This window comes from Falco peregrinus, chromosome 10, assembly GCF_023634155.1.
Source record: "Falco peregrinus isolate bFalPer1 chromosome 10, bFalPer1.pri, whole genome shotgun sequence".
Classification (NCBI taxonomy): domain Eukaryota; kingdom Metazoa; phylum Chordata; class Aves; order Falconiformes; family Falconidae; genus Falco; species Falco peregrinus.
This window is the reverse complement of record NC_073730.1, coordinates 5,259,956-5,283,880: the sequence shown is the minus strand read 5'-3', so window position 1 is coordinate 5,283,880 and position 23,925 is coordinate 5,259,956. Positions and strand designations below refer to the sequence as shown.

The window sequence follows — 23,925 nt, the reverse complement described above, 5'->3', positions numbered from 1 at the left end:
CCGCAGTGTACAGCGAACAGAGAAGGCTCCCACCCTGCCGTGGGCACTTGAGGGAGAGAAAATGGCGGGCTGGGGACTTCGGGAGGCTGTCAACACACGGAGACCTTCTCAGCCTACGCTTGTCGTATGCACAGCCACAACCTCGACCCCGTGGCCTGGCTGCGGCCGCCCTTACAGCTAACGAGAGGAGGTGAGGCAGCGAACAACCCACCCGAACAGCGAGGGCGGGCAGCGGGGAGCAGCCGCCGTCCCAGATGGGAAAGGAGGGCAGCCGACGGGGGACAGCATCCCCCGCCAGAGCGCGGCCCCCGCCGTGCCCGGCCCGTGACTCGGCTTTTTTGCCCGGTCCCGCCCCGCTTGGCGGCGGGCGCAGGAAGGGGCGGGCGGCATCGGCGAGGCGGTGCAGGGAGGCAGGCAGGCGAGGCTGCCGACGCACAAGATGGCCGCTGCTGCAGTGGCGGCGGTAGAAAGGCGGCAGGCGATGGCGGTGGGGGGACCCCGGAGCCTGCGGGTGCTGGAGCAGCAGGGCACTGCGGCCACCCCCGTGTGCCGTAGCTGAGGGGGTCGGTGGCTGCTGCCGGGAGCCCGGCCCGTGTGGTGAGTGCGCCGTCTTCTTTATGCTCCGCTGCCGGGTGCCGCTGCGGGGAGCGCAGAGCCTGGGGTGTGGGGAACAATGGGGCTGTCCTCAGGGGCGCCGGCGGGGGAGAGAGGGCTCTGCCTTCCCTTCCCGGGGAAGCGTGACGGAGGGGCAGACGGTGCGCTTGCCTGTGGGGCCTCTTCTGCTGCCTGCCTCGCTAGGCCTCAGGCTTCTACCAGGCTCGATTTCTGAGCGCCCCGGGCAGGGAGGGAGAGAGCGAGCTGCGGAGGCCGCCATCCCCGGTGCGGGAGAGGCGGAGGGGGTGGGGAGGGCAGGGACCGGGCTGGGGGGTGGGGAGAGGCAGCATCGCCTCAGGCTACGGCGGCGAAGGGACAGGCGGCTTTTGTGTGTGGCCTGCGCCTGCTGTTGTTTTCCCAGCGGCTCTGCGCGCCTGGAGAGAAGAGAAAACTTCGCCCCCCCTCCCGCCTTGTCGCCCTCGGCCCGGTTAGAAGCGGGGGCGGCGGTAAGGCCAGAGTCCCGCGCTGCCCGCGGCCGGGTGGGCGCACGCCCCCGCCCCGGGCTGTCGCTCTTTTGTCTGTGGCGCCTGAGGGAAGAGCGAGGTGTCCCCCGGCCTCCCTCTGCCCGGGGAGAAACCGTGATAAAACCAAACAGAAACTCCGCTTACTTTCACTAGTTTCTCACTCTGGAGTTCGTTGGTTTAGCTGTTGGATTAGCAGGGCGAGGATGGGTAGGGTTTTTATCCGGGAGTGCGGTGTTGGTGTAGCTGCTATTTAATGTGTTTCGGTGGTTGGGAATGTCTTGGTGCTAGTTTTTGTCCTCAAAAGCCATTGTGAGGCCTTGTGCCGTTTTGAAACGGAGAACTGATACGGGTTTTTTCCTAGGAACTGAGAATATTTAATTTTCTGCGCATGTATGTGTGCCTTTTTTCTCAGAGTAGCTCTTACTATTTTTATTATTTTCCATCTATTTCGCTTAAGTATGAATGAAAAATCTGTCCCTCCGGTGGTAGCTGCTGTTTTCTGTGTGTTTTTACTATTCTGAAAATGGCTGAAGTGAGGAAAAAAAAATTAATTACAAAAATAATTACAAAGTTCAAAGTCACCTGGACTGTTGCAGACCTGCTTTAATCATTGTAACTGGCTTAGCAATGCTATCTTCTAATGACTGCTTGGAAGAGAAATGCAGTTGTTAAATTCAGCGTTTAGTATTTATTCGTGTCATATAGCTATAGAGCTGTCAACACAGCAATACTATGAAGCAGAAATTAATGTATTCCTAAACCTAACTTTTTTACCCCCTTCAGGCTTATAAGGATGTGGAGGGCATGAATCTTATCAACTACAAATGTCAGTATTTCCATGTTTGAAGTGAATGATTCTAGGAAGAGACTTCATAGTTGTATAAATAACCCAGCGTTCCTAGGAGGAGTGTGTACCTGATTGGTGGTTTCTAAGCTTCACCAGTAGCACCGCAGCTTTCTTCAGTCCATTAACACACAACGTTCATATGAAATTATGGTTTCCACTAACATATAGAAGCAGCTGTTACTGGTTAGGAACCTTTTCTTTTCCTCGCAATAGCTTGTTGCTTTACTTTCCTGGCCTACAAGAGGTTCTGTCAAAGCAGACAGCTTGACAGGCTGCTTTGAGGAAAATGTAGAAACACAGGTATCGTCGGTGCAGTCTGTTTTGACAACCAGAGGCTTGAGTGGTGTGCTTGTCAATCGCTTTTGAGCAGCAGTACCCTTAAGTGGAGGTGAGTGGGAAGTTACTTGTATGTTTTCTGGTGGTTAGTTGGGTTTTTTTGGCAGCTTTGTATCCAAGCTTGCTTAATTTAAAGCAAAATATTTTAGAAATTTATGAGATTTTTGTATGCTGATGATTTTTAAAATGAATGGTCCAATGAGCAGATGAATGTATGAATCCAGAAACTGCATACATTAATATGTTGGGGTTTAATTTACAGGCATCTTGGGACATGTATATTATTATATAAAAGTGGTCATGCTGAAGCAGATGAACAGAAATTAACAGGATTGCTTTCGGAAACTTCTGCCATGTTGTCAGTGATTCACCAGCAATCTGGGTGGAAACCATTATCAGTCTTGTTGAATTAAGCATTGCAAGAGCTGAGATTCAGTGAGTGTATGCTAAAATATTGACTTAATTTCTTTATATGTTGTTCAGAGGTCTCTAGTGATGCTGATGGTGGTCACCTTTTGGTAATGATAGTAAAGACTGATGTCCCATTTTATTTAGGGTCTGTATGTCAGGACTAACCAGTGCTATAAAATGTTTCATGATACTCTGGAAATAGACCTTTCACATTCTGTAATATTTTAATAATATGAAGGATAATTACCACCTTTTTTTTTTTTAACTCCACCCAAGAAATCATACGGTTTACAAGCTGAATACCTGGCAAAAATGGTTCATCCATTTGAAAGAACTTGTGGAGTCGTAGTTTTCAAACAGTATGGAGCGTAAAGCTGAACTAGAAGGAACGAACTCACCTTCATTCAGGCTCTCAGACTTCCCAAACATCTCAAAATAGCTATGCAGCAGCTGCTCTGATGTACCTTTTAAGCAGATGACCCTTTATAAAACCTTTTTAATTTTTTGCAAAGCCTGCTCATTGTTTAAGTTTCTTCCCCAGTGGATTCACTGAATCATTTTTCATATGAAATCCTATATGTGGTTTTGTGGTGATTCTTCCTGTACCCCATACATCGGATAGCTGGTTGCTGGAGCATCCCAAGTAATATTGGCTGTTAGGCAAAAAAAATTCTGACTCAAAGTTCATGAGAAATAAGCCATAGGGAATTTGTATTTGGAAGTTAATGCCTTGGACTGTACTTGGTAATGAATACAAAACTTATTATATAGGAATAAAGATATAATGTGCTTCTGTTGTGAAAGATCATTATGTAAACATCCTGCACCAGCTGAAATTTCAGTGTGACCTTCAAGATTCTGTGTAGGCTATATTACAGTAATGCAGTCTGAAGTCTGTGGACTCACCATAACTGAGAAAGAAAACCACAAATATTTACTTCTGTTGTGTTACTTTCCTTTCTGTACAGAGATATTCCACAGTGCATGCTGAGTTAGGTGCAGTTCCCATCACTTAGTTCGACCACTTGTTTTTCTCGGTAATTGTGTCTCTTGATGATTATCTTTTGCATCAGTTTCATTTTCATGGTTACCAGTATGGTAAAAGTTGAAATAGTATTAGATTTCAAAGGGCTAACAGATTTCTAATGAGTTTTTTTTATTTGTGGAAATGCGTAATGGGCAAGAAGGTGCAAAAGTCCTATCAGCTTACTGTAAATAGATTTTTCTGATACAAAAAGACACTCTGATTAAAGTGCTTGAGGAAATAATTTTCCTGTCAACTGTACAGTGGCAAGATATTGTGTGCTATGAGCTGGAGAAGGAAGGGACTTTTGTGATAGAAATACCAAGATTTCTAAATCATTTGTTGCAAATTTATGTTGTCAGAAGCAGCGCTGGTTGTGCACTGTTCTATGTGGAAATTTGTAGAGGAGTGTGTTTTGTGCAAGTGTTGATGGGTGTCACTGTCCCTCCTTTGAGATTTCTTTCTAATCATTGAGAAGGGAGGCAGCTACATGTGGTCTAGGTCAACTTCTGGCAGGTAGAGATGGCTTGTTAGTTACATCAGCACCATACTGAAGAACTCTTACGCATGCAGACTTCCAATAGTTTGTGGTAAGACTGGCAGAATAACTCGTGAGTAGGTATTACTGGTGTGTTTGAGAAGGTACTCTTGGCTGTGGTGGCTCAAGCTTGAATTGATATGAGCAAGACACTTGCATTATGCATATAAAAAAATGTCGTATTGCCTAATTAGCAGCATCCTCTGAGCACCAGCCATTGACATCTGGAAAATCTGAAGACTTAAACATTAATTCACATAGAAAAAGGACCTGGACAACCTTTGCAGACTTTTACATGAAAGCTTCTGCTCAGCATGCTGGGTTGTAGGTTCTTTTTTTTTCTTTTCTTTTTTTTCTTTCTTTCTTTCTTTTTTTTTTTAAGTAGGCACAGGGAATGGATCTTGGGAAGCATAAGGACCAGGTGTTGTAGAATAATACAGTTCTCTCAATTGATTGTGTGCCTTTACCTATTTGGTACAATGTTAGCTACACTGTTAAAAAAAGAGGAATTATTAGTAACATGGAGAAAACTATCTTCATATGACAGGCGGCTGGGAGGAGGAGAGGGGAGGCAAGGGAAGAGGACTGTTTTGACAGATCAAAGAATACAAATTGTCCTGTTCTGCAACAGAAGAAATGGTGGGTATACAGTTAAACTGAAAAGTAGTGTCAGTGTGGCTGAAAGAAGGAATAGATCTTTCATTTGCTTCACATAGATTGTGGCAGAGGTTACAATGTAATTTGAAGCAAAGAACACAGAAGAGAGTGTGTCAGGTAATACTGGGGTGAGTCCCGAGTTTAGCATTACAAAAACTGGACAGTTTATTGACAATTATTAATTCCAGCCATGAAGTCACTAAAATAGCCATAAGTGACATGTTCTTCTTGCTGTATAAATCCCTCTCACTGCTGACATTTTTGCAAAAAGTCTTGCAAAACCACTTTTTTTAATCATTCACATAAAGTGTTATTTCTCAATTGCACAAATATTTGGAGTTTGGGGAGTGCATTTTATGTTAATCTGAGACTTCTGTAGCTTCAGCTACGAGACAACTGAAGAAACAAAGTGTGTGGAGTAGCTGAAATAACTGAAATGCCCTAATCTGGAAGAATCTAGATCTTGCAGGTGGCTTCTCATTTCTTTAGTTTGTTTTTTGTTTTAACAAGGATAGTCTGGTGGTCTTGTACTATGCCAGTTTAATAGGTGTTTTTAAAATGATCTAATTAACTACTGTTTAAAAGCAGGCTGTTAAACTTAATGTAAAATCTGGGCATTGCAAATGTTGTTATTTTTCAGGATGCTTCTGTGTTTATCAGACCCTGTCAGGATAAACTCTAAAGGTTGAGATATGGTTGGTTTTAAACCTGTTGTTAGTAATTAAATTCTGGTTGATCAGCTGGTGTAGCAGTAGTGCTTGTAGCCTGGTTCTAAAGGTCTTCTCAGAGCTTCATCCTGAAATAATTTCTAGCAATTGCTTCAGCTCAGAGGATGAGCAAATTGGAAGTTTTTCAATTACGACTTTTAACTTCCTTACTGTTTTGAAAGGAGACATCTACTAGGGTAGCAGAGATCTTGTCTATTTATTATGCATTGAAGGTCTTCAGGGACGTGCAGCTAATTATTTTTTGATAAATTGTGGCAGACAGTGTTGGTCTCCAGCTCAAATTTAAGAGCAGTCTTTTGGGCAAAAGGAGTGAGGTTCAGGGAAGGTATAAAAAAAGTGAATTAATAGAAATTCATGCCAAGGGGGATGGTTTTAATTACCTCCTTATTAATAACCAGCTTCTATGGAACACTCCTAGTGTTCAGTAGCATTTAACTTTCTCTGTGCTTTGTTTTTAGAGTAAACATTATTCATATTGTCCTAGCACTCTTCACTTTTTATAGCAGTTGTACTTGACTAACTCTTCCATGTTTTACCACAGTGACTGCAATAAAAATGTCCTTCAAAAGTGAGTGAAATAAAACTGTACTGTTGACTGACTTCTCTTGTAAGTCACATTGTTTCAGCTTGTTGTTCCCCCCTTCCCCCCTTTGTTATCAGTTTAGAATGGAAGTCCTTCAGCTGCTGTTTGATGTTAAGAACTGTACAAACAAGTGAAAGTGTTAAGGCTTCCTTATCCAGTGTTTGTATCGGTTGAATCTGGTACTCAAAGTATGGCAAGAAAAAATTGTTTTGTGCCTTTCATTTCATTTTTTTTTGAATGCCATGCCAAGATGCAACAACCAAAGGAGAGACTTCGAAATGAATGACCACTGTATTTGAAAGAAATTGTAGAAAGTGAGTTTCATTAGCTTACGTGACATTCTGAAATAGTGACATGCTGCATAAGCATTAGTTTATGACTTAGTAGTTCTGGTGTTACGCAGGCCTAATGATAATTAAATCTCGTGTTTCTGAATGTAAGCTGTTGTCTGGGAGGCTCAGTAGAAAAATTTCCCCTGCCTTTACAAGTGAATGTTGTGCTAATGAAATCTTGAAAAAGCTGACCATGCGTCCAGTGAAGCAATCATCTCTGTGATGTTTCACAGTTTAAAAGTCCTATTACACCTCACAGAAATCAAGGGTGGGTTTTGTGCCACAGTGAAGTGCTCTGAATGGTTTGAGGAGATACAAAACAGCAAAATACTGTCCTGCTTCAGATGGGAGGTGTGGAAGAAAGAGTAGGAGTGTATCCGTACTGTGAGGAAGTCTCAGCCTCTGCCCTCTATAAGTGAAAAATCTTCACAGTAATGTAAAACATATTTTCTAGCTTGGTTTAGGTAGGTATTTCTTGAGTTCTTATAGAGCTGTTAAGAAATCAGCTTTACGTGGCATTTGGGCATTTGTTTTTAGACGTGTCTGAGGAGCTCAGGGGTTTAGATGCTATGTACCAAATTGACAAAGTAGCCTGTTGTAAACAACAGAACCAATTCATCAAATTCAAAAGATCTTGATGAATAGTTGTTTATTGTAACTGAAATTCTCATTGGTCACCTGCATTGTTGCTAAGTATTGTGTGGGTAGACATTAAAATTAAAAAAACTTTGGAAGCTGGAAAATGACTAGCTTTTACTTAGTAACTCCAGAAGGACAGTTGTTCTTAAATCTTGCTTGCTTTTTAAACAGAATGTAGATTTTGTTTAAAAAACAGATCAGAACAGGGCAAAGTGTCACAAATCACTAAAGCAGTTACAAAGAAATACCATTCTCCCATGCATCTTTTTAGACTTGGAATTAATTTTCTGTAAGGAGTCCTTACTACTTTGCTTGCTAAAATGCTGATTTCTTGTAGGATGTTTTTTTCCTGGATCCATGGGTGTCTTCACCTCTCCAATGATCTTTCATTCTGTGGTATTGGCTCCTTTCCTTCTAAATGCATTATTGTTGTTGTTTTGGGGTTTTTCAAATTTTGGTCTGATACGAGCCAGTATTCAATTCAGCTAGCTAATGCAGGTAACAGAGATGGCATGTTGCCTATAAATTTCATTGCTTTGACCATTCAGACATGCATGATGGGCTGTTTGGATAATGGAGCAACTGTGGGACTCTTTGTTCTTGGACTTTACTGGCGACTATCAAAACGTCACTGCTTCCTCTGGAAGTGGTGAGAAGCTAGGGAGCATTGTTCATGGTGCACTCCCTCGTGACTACTTTGGCTGTTGCTGTAAATTTGACAGGAGAAAGATAAAAATAAGTTAGGCTTAACTGGCTTGATGGAATGGACTGGGTAAGTTAAACCAGAGGCTACAACTTGGGCTGTCCTTCCTGTTCGTGAGTCACTCTCCTGTTTAATTGCATGAAAAGGCCTCCTGTAGAATTAATTAAAAGAGAAGTCTTAGTAGTGCTGTAAAAAACTTTAGTTAAAATGGTGAATGTTAATTTTAGTCTTCCCTGTTTAACCAGGCCTTAAGGATGGAAGCCTGGACACTGTAACTTCTTTGTAGGTGATTCATACAACAGATGGAAAGAAAATGTTATTCAGGGAGGTGAGAATCGGTTAAACTTCAGTTGCTTGGAGTAGTCCAGCCTGTTTTAAATGTGACTGTTTTGTTGCCAGTTGTTGGATTCTGCAGAAGAGGTGTGAACTATCAGGGTTGTCCTCTGGACTTGCTAATGCTTGTGTGCGTTGTTTGTCTCCTGTATTAAATCATGTTGTGACTGCTTTCTCAAGACATCACTTCTGTGATACCTTTGTGCTGTTTACCTGGTGTGTTGTACTTTATACAGAGCCTTTTCATGACTTGAACGTGGCTTACTTTACAATTCCCTCTGCTTTTCTCTACTAAATCATCTCTTCCATTTGTCAAGTTTAAGGACGTATTTGTGTTAAGAATTTTCACGGAGACGGATAATCTGTTTTGCATTGACGAGTGTGATTCAGTGCACAGAAAATGCTCTAAGTAAGGCTTGACTCTTTGGAAACAGTCTAAATTATCAAATCTCTTTGGTTTTTTTGTAAGAGTAAGAGGCTGCCTATTGATAACAGTAGGTAACTGGACGACTTGTCAGAATGCATTGGGAAACAGCTTTTCAGTTTTCCCTTCAGTGACACTGCTTAGCATTTTACTGGTGACACTGGACATAGTCATAAAACTTCTGTCGGAGGGCAAAAGAGTTGTTATTTTTATTAGTAAAATAATAAAGTGAAAGACTGCGGACAAAGCTCTCCTACGGACTTTTCCAGAAGGCAGGAGGGTGCAGCCCAGTTGGTACTTTCCAAGCTAAGGACCTGTTTTGTATTAAGTCACCTTTGGTGGCCAGCTTGGATTTTGCGAGTAGCATTTCTCTCAGCCTCCTGTTTTGAGGGCTGCTGGTAAAGAAGGGCAGACTTCTGGTTAGAGCAAGAGAGATTTGGTAGCAGAGACTTGACAGCTTTGTGGCTGCAAAGCAAAATAAATTCCATAGATTAGACTTGTACTAAATGTCTCCCTTTTAATTATTACCAGAATTAAGAAGACTTATCTTCTCGCTGAGCACTGTAATTTTTGCAGAATAGGTTCCTGGGGAGGGGGGAATACTTGGCAAAATTTTAATCTCTCCTTAATGTGTGATGTTTCCTCTCATGTCTGTACCATTTGCAAAAAGGAAGGAATAAAAATAAGGCTAGTAAGAGGACATAAAAACTGGAAAGTCAGGCTTTTTTGTGTTTATTCCTGTACCAGGTGTATTGGAAATTAATCAGGTGGGTTATTCTACATTAAGTGTTAGTGTCTGCATTGTAGTTCATGGAAATTAAATATTTCCCCCCCTGGTTTTGAAGTCTGAGGATTTACGTGGCTTCAGCAAGCAGAGAGATTTGTACTTGGCTTTTCTGGTCACTCCTTTCTCAGTGGAACTTCTCAGTCAAATGTTTATAACAAAGTACCACACAAGGACTGGGCGGGGATGTCTCTGGGTGTGTTTCTGGGGAGGAATTACGCGATCAGCCGTTTTTATGTGGGTTTTCAGCTTTGCTCCGCCAGTTTAGAATAGAACAACTTGAACTCTGTCAAGCTGAAGCTTGGGCATGATGTAGATGATTTCAGGACATACCAGGAAGAAAGGCATCCCCAGAAATGCTTGATACCGGTTAAGTAAATTATACATCAGTATTTGAGGATGTAATGACGCGGCTATTGCATTAGGCACAGCATGATGAGAATGGGGTGTGGTGTCAGTATTACTCACTAGGTATTAAAATGATCACAGGCGTATTTTCTTTTATGTAAAACCTGAAGAGGGGGGAAAAAACCCAACACATTCCACTGTATCTTCCTGTGAGTAATACCTGCATTCACCTGATACATAAAAATGCTATTTGTCCTTTCCCCAGGACAGGGGAAAAAGAAAGCCTTAGATGGGTTCCTTTGCCAGTTCATGTGACAATAGTTGGGAGCCTTCAGGAAGGGGAAGTGAGTGACAGCAATCCCTTCCTTCAAATACATCTGATAATTCATTAATGTAATTTCAGAACTTATTGTAGCTTTTGAGAAGTGGGAATAGAATCAGTCATGTTGATGTGACGAGCTGGTCTGTGAGTTGTCATTACAGAATGAAAATTGACAGCAAGCCTTTGAAAATCCAGTGACTGCAATATGCTAATAAATAAATTTAAATACTTTGTTCTTGGTAGGTTTTCAGTATTAAAGTAATTCCCAGTGCAATTATGAGGGCTTCAATAGTTACGTTACAGGTGGCTTTGGTTTGCAGATTTTGAGAATTTTCTTTTTTTGATTTGTTTGTCATTCAGTTTTAGCTTACTGCCATTACTTTTATTCCCAAAACAGTGAGTGGCTAAATACAGGAATGTGTAAAGGGATGTTGAGTGCATGGGTAGTAAGATGGTTTCAATGCCTAGTTTTCCCTTCCTATGCCTTATGTATTTAGATACCTGCTGTTTAATCAGGGGCTTATACAACACAAGACAGAAGGATTTTTAAATGATCAAGACATGTAAATATTATTGCCTGTGCAAGGCTTGCTTGGCACTTACGCTGGCTTGGTCTGCACTAGTAGAGGTGTGTTTCGCAGCTAAATGCATCGGTTTTATTTTAAGACTAAAAGAAGAAAATTTTAAAAATAGAAGTAACTTTCCATGTAGTCCATGTGTGCAGTAGCTGTAAAACATCAGATACGCTCTGAGTACGGGAATAGGTAATATTGCAGCCAGGGTGTGTGAAGGCTTGAACACTTGCAGTCTCAGAGCAGTCTGTGATGCTGTACCTGTTAAAAGCTCTTGGTGGGCTGTGGCTGTTTCAAGGAGGAGATTGTTAATGGAAGTTAAAACACCCAAATTAAGTATAAAGATGCTTGGCTGTGCAGATACTGTTGTTTTGTTGGGGTTTTTTATTAGCTTCCAGTCCTTAGTTTTTCATGAGTTAGGTCTAATCTGTGAAAAATGTTCATTAATAGTTTACCCTTTGCTTTTTAAAAGGTAGGGTAGTTCAGTATGATCTGGAGAACTATATACTTTTTACTGATAGAATTCTAGCAATAGTCTATAGGTTGTGTCCTATGTATGTTATATTTTACCTCATTCCAGTTGCTGATGTAGTTGTGATATTTTCAGTGATTAATACATCTTTTAAGACTTAGCATTATGAATTGGGAATGAGAAAATTGTTTTTCATAGACCGTTCCATTTAGAAAAAGCTTCTTGCAAAATAAGCAGTAAATAAGAGAACTTTCTTCTAAAAGACAAAATTACATGTCTGGAATAGAACTGTTTTTATAAGTCCAGAGCAACAAAATTCATCAAGTTGGCAGTGGATTTTTAATAGTAACTTCCCAGGAATATTTTATTTTGCCCTCTTGCTTGGATGATTTTCAGGTTATGTAACTTTAAGCTTTTATAAGTAGGGTTATAATTCAAAACCTGTTTTTAAGAGGATGTAAGATACTCTTCTCCCCCCCCGCCCCCCCCCCCGCCCCATTTTCCATTTGAATTCAGTCTCCTGCCAAAAATAAATATACCTGTTATCCATTATTGATAGGAGAATCAATGGGATGTTGGAGGTTAGGATTTTTTCTCTTGTACATGACTATCTTGCATTGTTTGCTATATTAAATAATTAAAAAAGAAAAAAAGAGCAGGAGCTTTCATTTTTGTGGTTAAGCTCTGAGATGTTTGTTATTGGTTAAGAGTAGGTGTTTAATGGAAACCCTGAGATGAGCCTTTTGTTTCCACTCACTAAAACCACGAATACTGTTTTTAATGATCTTGTAAAGCTGTAAAGAAAAGATGCTATTTTTATAAATCTGGAAGGTGAGACTAACACCAAAGCAGCAAAATATTTAAGTGGGTCTTTTTTTCTTATAATTGAAGGTTACATGAAAAGTCTCATTCAAAAGGAGTACCTTGCCCCAGGCTATTTCAGGCCTCTGGAACTGCTCTTTTTAGCATGCTACAAATTGAATCACCGGGTGCCAGTAGCATTTGAAGCAAATGAGGCTCAATTACATTCTGAGTCAGAAGTACCTGAATTAACCTGCTTTTCAGCAACTGTCGTGTGACTTCTCCTACAAAGACTTTAAGGCCTGTGTGAATAGTAATGTAACACTACTTAAAAGTGATGAACAGGTTTGTCCATGCTGAATAGTGTTTGGATTTTTACGAGGAAACTATGCTCAGAGGTGTGGAGAAAATCTTGAACAGTATGTTGACTAGCTAATTTATTTTTTTAATGCAACTGTTAGAGCTGAAACTCTTCAGGCTCGGTGCCATTTCTGCAACAAGCTGCCTCTTAACCTTGGATGACTTGAGAGCTTTAGTGTAGACTAGGTTATGTTATTAAAACACAACTGCAGCCTGTGTCATGGAAACAAGCAGAATAGTCATCTGTGAAACTTGTGTTCTTTATCTTGATATTCCTGCTATTATTACCAGTGAAGCTACTACACTGCTTGCCAAAGGAGGATATCTGGCTTAGTTTGGTCCTTTTAAACTATTTTCCTATCAGCTGTTGTACCATTTACATGAGTGCTTCTTTGTTTGCAACTCTTAGTTCTGGGAGCAGTAAGAAAACTTTGGGACTGCTACAGCATTTTCATCTTTAGATAGCACTTTGCTCAGTGCTGTAACCATGATGAGCTGAAAGGATGGCTTTGACTGTATTTGCATGACTTGCACTGTCAGGAAACATTGGTTAAATGTAGGGCTGAAGCATCATTTTTGAAACATGGATTTTGAGGTGGATTTAGTATGAAGGAACAATTCCACAGGTTGTTATTGCTTGAGTTCCTTATTCCATGTCACCTACCCTCATCATTCCAAACTGTTAGTCTAGTTATCCTCATTGTTAGGATTGTTTAATAGCATTTAAATGTGTAATTAAATTTTAGCCAATATTTTAGATGGCCTTCATTAATGAAGACACATTTAAAAATCTGTGTTGCCCTGGTTGAGCCTAAATAAGCTGCTCAGGAAATTACACCGAGAAACGTGACAAATCTGTGTTGATCCTCAAAGAAATGTTGTTGAAGTTTCCCTTTTTTTGTGCTTCCCCCACTCTTTCCTTTATGTTTGCAGGACTGCTTGACCTTTTAACAGATCTGGAACAGCTTTTGGAGCCAGTCAGAAGCTAATGTGGGAAGGAAAAGGATTTGGTTTTGACAGGCTTAGATCCCTGGTGTACACGACACATGTTGGGTCTAGAGCTGGCACAAGAATACTTTCCGAGAAGCTGTTTCCTAACTTGCCCCGCTGTAAGCCATGCACGAAATGGTACTGAAAATGACAGATAGGTAAAACTTCATTATCCATCTTCATTGGTGGTAGAATGAAAACTTAAGTCTGGATGTTTCAATCCTCGCAAGGGTAAGATGGTTAACCAATGTTAGCTTGTGATAAGCAATGCATTTGTCATCTGCTGTCTTAGGAGAAGAGATTCTGTTGCTGTGGCATTACATTTCATCTGGAGTTAATACTGTAATCCTATACTATACTCTAATATATTATATATGATGTAATAATATACTGTAATAATAAAAATAATAAAAAGTTAATACTGCAGACAAGAGTTTGTAAGCTCCTAGGCCTTGTAGGTACTGGCTGTGATTTGGTCTTTGTTTACAGCTTGGGTGTTTTCACGAATCTTTTAACAACTCTCTAGTTCTAGACAGGATGAGTGTAGCTAGCCTTAAGTTGTCTCTCTGGGAGACAGATGGAGAAAACCTTGATTAGCTTCTATCAGCAGCTCCACAGTCTGCCTACCTCTGCTTTTTGGAAGTGGTTGTTACGACTGCAGTGTTGTGGTAAGCAGAACAGTATTTTGACAACTGTTTTCAAATGTGCATCTTTTCTCTGAAGTTGATGGTGCCATGCAGTTTTTTACTAACATAGAAGTGATACCATGAGATTGACTGAACAGATGCCTGAAGTAGAGGAGCTGAATTCTTGAAGCTGATATAGGTTAATAATTCTGTCTCAAAAATCATTGAAAGGAGGGTCTAACTGGGTATAGAATTATTATAAGGCTCAGGGAGTGAAAAAACTTTGTCATTGTGAACTCTGGCTATGGTGAAATGTATGTGCCAGCAAACTGCTCCATTGCCTTTTTAAAAAACACCACAGTAGCCTAGAGATTTTTTTATATACAACATAGAATAAGAGAAGCTTTCTTGTGATTATAATGTGTTTAAAATTAAAAAACAGGCAGATGAGCAACTGCATTGGTAGTTTCACTTAAAAATTCATTTGTTGTTTTCACTACTTTTGGATGACTTTGTGCTTTTATTAAAAAAGATCTTCTTGATGTTTAAGTGCAATCTTCCCAAACAAATTGCTCTGAAGGTAAATAGAATAACTGAAACTTTATATTAGAGTACTGTTATTTAAACAGTTGTTAACATGAAGCTGTTTGACATCTATTTTTTTTAAAATGGGGGCAGCATCTACTAAGTGACAAGAAAAAGCACCTGTAAATCAAATAAATTAAAAGGGAGAGGGGGGGAAAAAAGAAACATTAAAGAGGAAATTCTGAGAGTAAGTTTTCAAATGGACACTTAAAATACTTGTTTTCTGAATACCTGTGGAGCTTTATGTAAAATAGGATTTTACGTTTTACACTTTGAATGACTCACTGAAATAGAAGCCTCTTCTTTCCTATGCTTGGCAGTAGCATTTATTTTCACTTAATGCTGCTCTTAGAGTATATTTCAACATTTCCTTACTACTGCACCTGGAATTTTGGACATATGAGGTTTGTTTTTTTTTAAATTACTAGGCACTTTGAAAACAAAAACACTTTTGGGAGGCTGAATAGTAATGCTAACCCTTGAACATAAGGGGAAGGAGGTGAGGGGGATGTTCAGACTGTTACTTGTTTCTTGCCTTGTAAGTCTATGAAAGAAATACTTTCAGTAATATTTTCACAGTACGCTACAAAAAAAGCATGTGCATGCACACCGAAAGCACTCGACCAGTTTTGGTGATTTCTAGATGTATTTTTTTTTTCTAGACAGAGTATTTGTATTGTAAAAGTTTGCTGGGGAGCAGGGGGTGAGTGACAATTATTAAAGGTGGTGTTGTAGGCTGGAGAGCTTTTTTTGAATAGTTTTTGACCAGCCAGTCTTTAATTCTCTCCTTCTGTCTCATTGTTTCTCATTGCCATGATAGTGTTACTGTAGGTGTAGTGTCATGGACATCAAAGCAGAATTGTAGCTGCTGAATCAAGCTGGGAGAGCAGCTCTTACTGGAGAGTGGGTGGCAAGAAACACTTTCTAATTTTTTTATTAGGTTGGGTTTTTTATGCTTTCTCTTTCATTGAATTGTGCTGGATTTAACGAAATGATTCATGTCTGCTTATCTCAGTCTAACAAACGATAAAGGCATTGCAGTGGCAACCAGATCTTCCCCTCCTTTCCTGAATTTACTTTTCATCTACCAAACGCCTATAGTAGTAGTCGGGTAACTGTAGATTATTCCTGGATGGAAAAGAATGATTTGTGTTAGTGATGTTGACCTTTAATATGGTTTCTCATTAGCAGATGCCAATCTTATTACTGCTATGATACTTTTGATACTTCAGATCACTAAAAGGTTTATAGAAAAGTTTTGCTTCAGCGGGTTAGGACTCAAAGATGCCTGTTCTTTCACCTGTGCGTGTACAGCTGAATGAAATGTTTGCAGTCTCCAGAATGCTAACTGCTTCCCATTGCTTTCTCTTCTTGAAATTTATGACTTAGATTTTTATTTTAGATGAGCTGTTTGCATGGCTGATTTGTTGCCCTGTTTCAGTTCAAATGACGTATTGGTTGTGTAATTGCTGTCCACCCACATTTCTGCCTACCCATGTTTATTAATAAAAATCTACGTTTAAAACTGCTAGCTTCAGCTGAGGAACAACTATGCAAAACTTCAGCTGGAATATCTCGGAAAGGAATGAGGAGAGAAGAGTAGTGACTAGCTGACACCAAGAAGTAATGCCTGGCTGTGACCTTGAGCCTGAAGACTTTTACAAACTTGTCCTGTTTATCTTTACTATAGCTTCTTTCATAAGCAATGGCACGCTCTAGCAAATCTGGAAGTTGTGGGGTTGGTTTGTTTTTTAAACCAACCAACCAAAACGTTTTGCAATATAGGGTCATGTATAAACTCTGAATAACTGTCATAGGAGGGATTAGTCTTTCTGGATGAACAAACTTTAACCTGTCTTTTCTGGTCTTCCAATATGGATGGATAGGAAATTGCCCTCTCCAGTTTCCCCAATTACTTGGAAAAGGCCTCAGACTCTAAGTAACGTCAGAATATAATACTTCAGGGGCACATTAATTGCTTAATTATTAGCTCTAGTTTTCAAATTTGTAGTTGTTGAAATTCTTTTGGTTATTTGAGTGTTCAGAAAGCAACTGTTCAAATGTATTGCTTCAGGGAAAAGCAGATAATTTGCTTGGCTCCTTGAGAGCACGATTGATAGCTCTTGAGTGTTTGACCAGTTGAACCACAGTCTCTTCTGAAAACCATTGAGGATATTTTAAGTGCTTTCTGCCTTTCTTCTGTTAATCTGTTTGGCTTTTCTTTGATTATGAATCCTGGTTTTTTCATTGTGTTAACAGTTATAGTCATTTGCCATTGGCAAATGCAAGAACTTTTAATTTGAAATGAAAGGAACACATTCTAGACATGCTTGTCTGCTATTAACTCCCTAGACTCAATCATCTATGGTCTTGGGAGTCCTTATGATTGGTAGAAAAAAATTTCTTGGGTAATAGATCATGAAACCATTTACTATTAAGAATTGGTCACTTCCCCTTTTTTTTATAAATAAGCTGTAAGGGATGTATGGTATCAGCCAGAAATGAAGTTAGTTATGTATATCTTCCCTGAAAATTTACTATTTGAGCCATGTGCAGGTTGTATGTGTTGGAGGGTATGACCAGGGAGGTTTAAGTGTCCTCTAACCAAGCGCTGTCTTTTAATGTTCATGTCCCTAATGGTGCAAGACTAGTGATGGAATGTTGAGTGGGAATAAAAGGTTAACAAAATGATGTATTAGGTTTCATTCCGTATTTATCCAGTGTTTCACGGGGGGCGGGGAATATTCAATAATTTTCCATTCTACATTAAGACCTTAGCTGTTGCCTCGCAGGATGTTGTGAAGCGTAAATCGTTGTAAATTGCTTTTAGATCCTCTGCTGGGGAGGTACTGTGGTAGACTTATGATGGTGGAGGTTTGTGTTTTGGGTGGGTTTATTTTTGTTTCTCTTGTGGTGTTACAAGCCAGGCAGGAAGCTTCAAATGAGGAATCATGTCTTGTCCTTAACTGGCCCCATTTTCCTAAGGTACTTTAGAGACTATGAAAAAAGAGGCTTTTGCATGAAAGTAGGTAAACTTCTTCCTTTGTTTTCACTGGCAAAATAAAAATTACTGAGGATAAAAAGTAAACCTTGAATGTGATTTAACTGAGCTTCAGTGAGTTTCTGACAGAATTTTGATGGTGTTCATGATACAATATTTTTTTTTTCCTTCCTCCTCTTTTTAAAGATTTATAACATGGCCACTGAAGCCCATTGGTGTTTATGTAGCTTTGAGGGAAGGGTAGGAGCCTGTGTTACACACAAACTTCCAGGAGTTGCTGTTGGGTGGGAATTTCTGTTGTTACAGAGCTCTGTCTTCTGGGCAAGTGTGCATTGGTGTTGGGGAGCAGGCATGCGAGCAGGCATGCGCGGAGGAGGAATGAGGAAGTGAAGCACTTGCTATGGTGTGTAGGGCGAAGTTTCAGAGAACAAACGAGAGGGGGGAAAAATATCCAATCTATTGGAAATACTGTTCTGGGCTTATGGTATGTGTTGTTCATGGGGCTCCCTGAGTGTGGAGGTAAGAAGCTTTTTCTTCTACCTACTGTTCTCTGACCATGCATAGGCTTGCTTTCTCTTCTTTATTTTTCTTCAGAGTTTTTTTTTCTGTGAGACTGGAATTGGAAAACACAGGTAGCATGATTTATCCTATTCTGTGAACCGTGAAGTTGGCAGTATGGGGTGTTTGTGTGTGTGGCTTCAGCATGCCTTTTGAGAATAAAGTGGTGAGTCTTTATAAAACAACCCATTACTTCTGGCTAGTCAGGGTTTCCTATGGGTTGTCAGGTCAGTTTTCCCCTAAAATGAAGATCAGGACTCGTCTAAAAAGTATTAGGTCCTGCACTTCTCAGGGAAAGGAGAAAGATACTTAAGTGCTCTCAGAAGTGTAGTTTATTACATAGAGCACCCTGGAGCAGAAAACTGACTTGAATTTAAATAGGTCTTGTGAAGCACTGGTGAAAATCAGTGGTGTCTGACATTAGGCAAGTATGGAGGGGGTCCAGTTGTTGGTCAGGATGGCACTGTCAGTGCCTGCTAATCCTTATTAGTTAGGAGTTTTACTACTATCTGTTAATTTCGTTTAGGTTGTTGATTTATTTTTCATGTCGAGTGTCAGAGAGGCTTTGAAGTAGTTAATGTATTGCAGAACCACTCTCATAGGAGAAAAGTGCATCTTTGGCTAGGTTACTTTTTTTCTCAGAAACATGTACGTTACTACCAAGGAGTAAGTCTTTAAAAGAGCTAATAAAATTATATTGTCTGTCTTTATTAGATAAAAATATAGATTAGCCAAGAGCTGTATTTGCATGAGCAGAGCGGTTGGTGAGCCTCAGTTTGTTTTGGCAGTGAGGAGCTGTTACAGTGTAAAGCTTTGTGCTAAATAAGCTGACTTGTATGTTCCTTGTTAACTGTTACAGGAAGTTCTGCTCGTTTTATTTCTAAGTACGACAGCAAAAGTGAAACAGCTTCAGGACTAAAGTAAAAGACAGTAAAAATTACTATTATTCAGAATTTTGATCTTCATCTGTCAAGAAGATGGTGATATTGCTTGGATAAGAAAAGCTTAGCGAAAGGCCATATAGAGATGTGTAAAAACACAGGAGCAGGTAATGCTGTTAGGAGCTGTGTATACTGAGCAGAAGCTGAGCAGAGGGTGCCCTGTAGGTGTGCTGAGTCACTCCTGTAACATGACTTGCTCTGGACTGCTGCTGGGAATGATCAGTGCTAACTTGTGTGTGACAAAGTGGCACATGATACACGTGTGCTGGTACATGTTAGATCCAAATAACATATTGGTGAGGGGAGTCAGTATGTACTTCGTACCTGTACTGAAGCAGTCGGAGACTGCGGTTAATGTAAAGGGAGTTGAATTCTAACTGAAAGCAGAAGAGTTTTTCTGTATGTCATCATCTGAAACTGGATGCCGGTGGATATTGGTACAAAGTGTTCTGCATTTTAAAAACTTGCAAAGCCTTCTAGTTATGTGTGGAAGGCTCTGGCCATCACGGACATAACGCAGCTTGGACAGGAGACTGTGTTACCCCTCTGTGGTTAGTGCAGTAGAGTAAGGAATGTGATAAAGCGTTGAGCAGTTTTCCTGGTGATGTGTAGAATGATTCTCTCTTTCTCTGAAGCACTGGCAGGGTCACTGATTCGATTAGTGTGACATTTCCAGTCTGCCTTGAACGTTGGAATTTCAAGGAATTTTTGAGGGTTGGGGGAGGGCCCAGAAGAGAGGAGGAATTTTTCAGGTGTTTCTAGTACTGGCTAAAAAGAGTTTATGGAGGGCTAATCAGAAGGAGGAGACATGCATAGAGGTATCTTATATTATCAAACTTGGAAATAATGAAATAAATCTGACTGGTCCCAGTGTACTATTTGAGGTCTATGTCTGGGTGCATCTTCATTCTTAATTACAGCTTCTTGCCTTCCAACTTAGGTACTGTGGATATGTCTTTTTAGTGTTTTGTTTTCGTGGTTATTGGTATATCTTTGTTTTCCTCAATCATGCACAAAGAAATGTGTGTGTAATACAAAGTGTTGGAAGCTAACAGGTGTGAAAAACTTAACAAATTGAGAGGGTGGGTTAAAAATGTCATAAGGGGAAGGGGATTTTATTTAAATGGGTATGTCTTCTATAAATGTTTGCATTCTTTGCATTTTGCTTGTGTCTGGCATAATAGTGGAGAGAAACATTTAAAAAACCCATATACCATGAAAGTGTGAATATGCTTTCCCTACTTCTATATGTACAAGCAAGTGTCCTTTCTGTAGCGATGGTGGTTCCAACAGCTGTCTGTGATAATGAAACTGTCTTGTTTCCATCATTTTACTGCCATTTGTAATCTCTCTTGTTTAAAGTAGCTCTTAGAAGTTAAAGAATATTTTGTTTCTAGTTATTTCCAAGGTTGTAGCAAGTCACAAACCTTGCAAAAAGGCATGCATCTTTCCCAGCTTCACTTCGTAGGCGTATAACCCATCTATACGCTTTGTGCCTGGGAGGTATTTGTATTGTATCTCAGCGCTTGACTCTGCTTCCTAGTCTGAAGATTGAAGATCCAGCGTGAAAATGGGACTGCGTGTGTGGAAAGCTGTGGCGGCAGCAGTACTTGACTTGGTGCCAGCCTGTATGTGTGCAGCTCACGAACCCTCAGTCCCTGTAATGCCATTCCTGTCTTAAGTGGGACCGGAGGAATTCCACAGTTCTGTGCTGATCTGCTTGGGAGATTTGTTAGCATAGTAGGGTTTGTTGCTCCAACAGCTATTCTTTTTTCCTGTAGGGAAAAGGTTGGCTGGATCAAGCCAGTTAGCCATCTGTTCCAGCAGTTAGACTGTGCTAAATAGATGATTTCCTGAGGTTTCTCCCAGACTTACTTTCTATTGTCAGTGTTATCTGTGGCCTTCCTCTGGCATTCAGGCATCAGTACGTGTCCACAGGTGCTGCAGAATTTGGTGAAACGAGGAGTAGGAGAGACGTTTATCATGGGTAAGGGGGAACTGTCGCCCACTGTTGAAATGTACCTCTAGTGATTACATGCCTGCTGCCAGGGCTGTGGGTTTCCCATTCACGCATGATGTGCCCTTCTATTTTGGCAGTTCGGTGCCAGGCTTGGGCTCATTAGAACCCTTCAGAGAGTTGTGCTTGTATGTAAGCTTTTCTTCCATTCTCTAGCCTTTTGAGACCTGCCTTGATAAGGGATCAGGGATGCCACTAATTACTCCTTCCCTTCCCAGACTTCCCAAACATTTCTTTCAACTGTTGAGACTGTAAATAAATATTACCTGTTTCATTATGCCAGTTATCTGGAGTGGACAGAGGTACAGGTGGGAACATGTCTGTTTTGTTTTGTTTTTTAGTGAGTTAACTCATGTTAAAGTTGTGTTCAACTCCTTTTTTCCAGTTCAGAGCCTGGGATGGTGGGATCTCCATGTCCACATCTACTTTCTAGTGTCGATAGTATAGCTTCATGTTAGCTACTGGTTTTAGATTTCCTCAAGTAGTAAAAAACTGCTTTTTAATGCCAGGTTAATAATCAGTGTTTCAAATAGAGTGTTCAAATGGTTTCTGAATTGCAGATGATCTGGGAAACTGTTCATAGGTATTTTAATACCAGCGTGGTAGGAAGGAAGCAATATGATTCAGCTCTTAAATTTTGAACCTCAAGTGGTATTTCATAGCACAACAATATGTACACTGGAATTTACCAAGCTGTGTACTGCTTTTGGCAGAAGGATTTCTATGGAGTTTAAAGGCAATGTCTATTATGGTTTTGTTTTACAAAGAATGATACTAGCTGGAATAGATACCAAGGTTTACTTTAAAATATATAAAGGGAGGCAGGGAAGGCTTGCAAATAAACATCCTGGATGGTTTAGGAAGTTAGCTCAAGTCAAGTAACTTACCAAGTATGTTTTCGTTTGGGTTATGATGATACAGTAGCAATTTGACTGCCTGCTGACAAGATGAAAAAAAATATACTGATTTTTCTATTAAAGAGGTGATTTGTGACAGAGAGTGGGAGCCCAGAACAACTTTGGCAGATCTTCGGTGGTGGTGGGGTTAACCACAGGCAGTGCCTCTGCCTCAGCACCGCTCTGTCTGGGTAGTATTGATTTCTTATTGATTCCTTGTTGGCTGGTAAACAGTGGCTGTGTGGTATTGTACCTATTCTTTTGAAGACAGAAGTAATTGTTTTCATTAGCTTTAGAACTAAACTTTAATGTTTTCTTGATGAAACGTGATTAAAAGCTCAACTAGTAGCTCCTCATTGTGTGCCTTAGCAAAATGATGCTAACCCTGAACAGCATTGCACTAAATTCTGGAACAAAAGCCTGAGGCTTTTCAGAGTCACTCTGTTTTAGCATCAGATTTTTGTTGCTGTCTTAAAATGCTTTGATTCTGAATTGCACAAGTCCTAACTTGAAGTTTCTCTTTGCCTTTACTTGGAATTGAGATTTTAATTTTGAGGTTGTTCTTTAAGCTAAGATTTGATAAAAGGTTGCTGTTTTGCTTATAGAAGAACTTTCTATCTGAACATAATTAGCAAGCAAGCGCACACTCCTTGGTATGAAACCAAAGCCCTGGTGTGTGGGAAAGAAACTTAACATATCTGGGCGATTGGGATGGTTTGGTTTTTTGTTGCTTTGCTGCTTGATTTAGAAAAATGTGTTCGGTAGTAAGCCTATGTGACCTGCAGTGGTTTTGTGCAAACTTGTCTGGCTTTCTATCACCAGTGATCAGAATTTTTTTTTTTTATTACCAATTTTTCTTTTGATAATGGTTCTTTTCATATCGCTTCATCTGTCTACTCCTCTATATTTCTCCTCACATGTGGAGTTCTGCTTTTATTTACTTTTCTTTGTCTCAAAGGGATGTCTTGCCTTCCTTTCCCTTATAATTAGTAACATCTGATTTTCTTAGCATTTTGGTTCAAAAGTGCCATGAATAAAGACCTCCCAGGTTCTCCTCTATTGTGTTTCAGTGTAATTTCTCAGTGTATTAAAGATGTTACTTTCACTGTCAGTATAATCTCTAGATAGGCAATGAATGCTATAAACCAGTGTTAGAAAAGGGTCCTTGAGAAACAGTTGGCACTCTTCCAGTCAAAAACAACTTCTAGAAATTTTCTTCTTTTGAAGGACAGAGCTGCTTGGTGGGCAGACTGAGAGCAAGCTACCAGTGCTCAATTACACCCAGTAATGCATGGAGATTCCCAGGGTAATGCAGACGTGACTGGATAAGTCCACGTGGTACTGGGCAGCTCTGTACAGATCTGTTAGTGTGAAGATGCTGTAGTAGCAGTACTGAGTATTACCTAGCAATGTGTGTGAGCAGTATTGCATGCAGGTAGTGTCTGACTCTACTCCGAGCCATTCATCCAGTTCTTGGGGCTGTTTCTGCAGGGTTGTGTGCCAGTTCAGAGCCCACTGAACTCAGAAGAAAGTTTGCTTGTGATGGAGGTTTTGGATGAAGCCTTGTCTAAGCAAAAATATGTAAAGCTCACAAATACAGTAAAAAGTGGTTTTAATGTAATAAGCACAACAGTCCTTCAAAAATTGCCTTTTTTATTCAAATCTAGTTGATGTTAATTGGCTCATTTGTAAAGAAAAAAAAGAACATAAAACCTAAAAGCTAATTTGTCTTATAACTTCAGTGAGATAATTATCTATCTTGGGGTTTTTTTTCTTAAGCTGCATAACAGCAGAAATGGTTTTAAGTGGCTTTTCCAATGCTAGAGACTAGCTGGAATTAAAGCAAGTTATGACTCAGTCCTCTGATATCAGTACTGTACTCCTAGTTCAGCTGTACCTTTACAAGTGATGTTTACCTAGCATAAAAGATTTCACATGCCTGTGCCAACAGAGAATGCTAATTTTCTGTTTCTGCTTTC

The 23,925-nt window shown here is 40.2% G+C and overlaps 1 protein-coding gene across 10 annotated transcripts in view; it reads left to right on the top strand.

Moving 5' to 3' along the window:
• Positions 1-399: 399 nt before the first annotated feature.
• RC3H1 (ring finger and CCCH-type domains 1) overlaps positions 400-23,925 on the top strand; it is a 66,105-nt gene continuing 42,579 nt past the window's right edge. For 7 of the 10 annotated variants that reach the window (XM_027778555.2, XM_013294571.3, XM_027778553.2 and 4 more), the window contains exon 1: positions 401-597. The gene's annotated coding sequence lies outside the window, so the exon portion shown is untranslated. Of the gene's footprint in view, positions 598-23,925 lie in introns of all 10 variants that reach the window. The other 3 variants (XM_027778552.2, XM_027778557.2, XM_013294565.3) reach the window with 1 other exon arrangement.